This window comes from Arachis ipaensis, chromosome B10, assembly GCF_000816755.2.
Source record: "Arachis ipaensis cultivar K30076 chromosome B10, Araip1.1, whole genome shotgun sequence".
NCBI classification, from domain to species: Eukaryota; Viridiplantae; Streptophyta; class Magnoliopsida; order Fabales; family Fabaceae; genus Arachis; species Arachis ipaensis.
In genome coordinates, this window is record NC_029794.2 from 124,857,502 (window position 1) to 124,860,341 (window position 2,840).

The 2,840-nt window shown below is 33.7% G+C and overlaps 1 long non-coding RNA gene across 1 annotated transcript in view; it reads left to right on the forward strand.

Annotated features, from left to right (window-relative positions):
* LOC110267656 overlaps positions 1,403-2,840 on the forward strand; it is a 2,773-nt gene continuing 1,335 nt past the window's right edge. The window contains exons 1-2 of the long non-coding RNA XR_002355512.1: positions 1,403-1,900; positions 2,039-2,228. This is a non-coding gene — a long non-coding RNA (uncharacterized LOC110267656). The remainder of the gene's footprint in view (positions 1,901-2,038; positions 2,229-2,840) is intronic.

Below are 2,840 nucleotides of genomic sequence, written 5' to 3' on the forward strand. Positions count from 1 at the left end.
GACAAGGTAGCCTGGTGGACATAGCTACCTGCTTCATTTTGAGAAAATTTTAAATTGTTCCAGTTCGATCGGACCGGTTGCTACCGAATTTGACCGATTTCTACCGGTTTTTTACAGGTTTGATCGGTTCGCACCGATTCTTAACTTTGTGCGGTCCAATTATCGGACCGGATCAATATAAAATCTGGTTTACTAATTTTTTGGTCAAACTGACAAGTCCGATCCAATTCTACTAACAGTGGGTACAGGCACCTCAATTTATATTAAAAGAGTTAAATAAAATTTTAGTATTCCAAATACATGAAAAAATAGAAGAGAAACTCAATATCTAATATATACATCATACCATAAATCAATGATTCAGTATCTGAAATATGATATTTTTTATTCCAATAATATTTTTGATAGAACATGTAAGTATGAACTTGATTATAGTATTACAGCAGTTAGTTATATTATTGAATTGTTAAGAATTTACAAGGACATTGAATAGAATGAAGGAAGATACATAAGGATGAAAAGAGTCTTATGTGCTAGTCTTCAATTATATGGAATCGCTATAGATACTTCTTATTCTACTGTATAATTGTTTTCGCCTTTTTGGTGAATTTAAGTTTTCTCTAACGAGTATATTATTTTTTTCATATTGCAATGGTGTTTATAATTTATACATAAAAATTTTAAAATTTTATTTTAATAATATTAGACAAAGTATGTCCAATTTATTTTATAGGTGCTTGAGTTAATTTAATGATGTCATTTTTTAAATTAATTTTGCAGTGCTCATAAATAACTAGTAAAACAATACAAATATATTTGTTTTTATTGCATTAAATTAAATTATTAATTTAAATTATAATCATCTAAATTTTAAATGAAATATTTTTATAATTTTAAAATTTAAAATTATTTGAGTTAAATTAGATGAGCACACATTTCAGATACTAAATCACCAATTCGCACATTGCATTGTGCGTATCTCGCAACTGCGCCTATATTCTATTTTTGCATGTATTTTTCATACTGAGATTTATTTAACTCTTCTAACACAGAATTAAAGTCTAAGTACCGAGATGTGTTTAAATTTTAGAACTCCCTAAATATAGTCAATTGTGTATTTATATAATTACATTGTATTTGATATATTTTCGTAAATTTTATATTTATTTAATTTATGAAACTTAATTGCAACCAAACAAAAGCAAAAAAAACTTAATTGAGTTGACTTGACAACAAATTTTAAACATTATTCTAATTTTTAACCATTGCAAATGAGATTAGACTTAAGATCGAGTTGGTTTGATATTTATTATTACATACGAGATATAAAAATAGTAATTTATTAACTAATAATAAATTTTTAAATAAAATTTAAATTTATAATAAATTAATCTTTATGCCAGCAGGGGTGGGCGCTGCTGTTGCCATCGCAGAGAAAAGAATAGATGCGCGAGAGAGATGAGAGTGAGATCACAGGCCTTCCACGGAGAAAGAGGAAAGTGCGTGACGTAGAAGAGGGAGGAGGGAGTCTTGTCATCGTTGCTGTGCCCGTCGCCGCCCACTGCAGTTGATTGAGACTGTCGCCGCCCCGGTTGAGGTCATCATCGTTGCCAACTAGGGCAGAGAAGGAGGACGCGAATGGGAGGGAGAAAGGGGAGCTCTGCTGGAGCTCGTCGCCAAAGTGCTGTCGCCTTCCACCACCGTGACACAGAGCCAGCCTTCTGTTTCTCCATCGACATTGGGGTTGCCTCCGTTGCAGGTGGAGGAGGTCACCGGAGAAGGATTGTTCTGTTCTGCTTCTGGTTTTGGTTTTCCATTGGTTGCCGGAGTCTCTAGGGCCATGAAAGTTGCTGCCGGAGTCGTCGCCGCCAAGAGCCACCACTGCTATACCTTTCCCTTGGTAAAACAAACCCCATTCTGCTTGTACTTGACATCTCTTCTTATTCTTGTTCCACTTTAATCTACCTTACTGTGTCGCTCTATTTTCGTGCCATCTTTCTTGATTGATTTGCTTTTGCTGCTGTTTGTTACGGGCTAGAAGTGGTAGCGATGCTGCTGTTGTTGTCGAGATGACATTCGAGACGTAGTCGTTGGTGCTGTTTGAATTGAAGTTGCTGTCACTGGCTCGGTCCAAACTCTGTGTTCTGTCGTTTCATTCTATTCCAACCTTTCTCAGCTTTTAATTCGGCATTTCGGGTTCGGTTTCTTCGGTCCCTTAGGACCAAGTTGTGAGTAGGCTTTACATTTATAATTGTTTGGCTTTACGTCTATAAATTTTTTTTTTTTTTATATACGGTGCTTTGAATTTAGTTATACTTACAAAGATTATTATCAAAGGATTTTAAATTGGTTTTACTAATTGAGTTATTAGAACTATATATTTATCATTGTTAAGCTCATTCTAATATGCACATGAGACTATATATTTTTATGAGACTATATGTATGTTTGAAGAAGTTTTATATTATTTTAAAGCATTTGATTCTACTCGAATATGTATTTTTGAAGCATTGAAATTTTGTTGGTACTCACTTATTTTGGAATTATGAAATATGTTTGAAATGCTTTAAGATTGAGAAATAGGATTGAATATGATTTGGATGAGAAAGTATTATCTGATTTGATTTTATTCGATACCTTATATATTTGAAAGATCAAAGATTTGTTGTATTTAAAATTATATGTTTGGAATTGGTTTGGGAGGCTCGTATTAGAAAACCGTAGTTAACGGCGGTTATGACGTTAACTTAGATGCATCTAACTCAGACTCCAGCTAGCAGGGGTGTTGCTAGCCTAACGTGTAGGCCACACGTTAGATCTGTTATTCTGTTAGGACACAC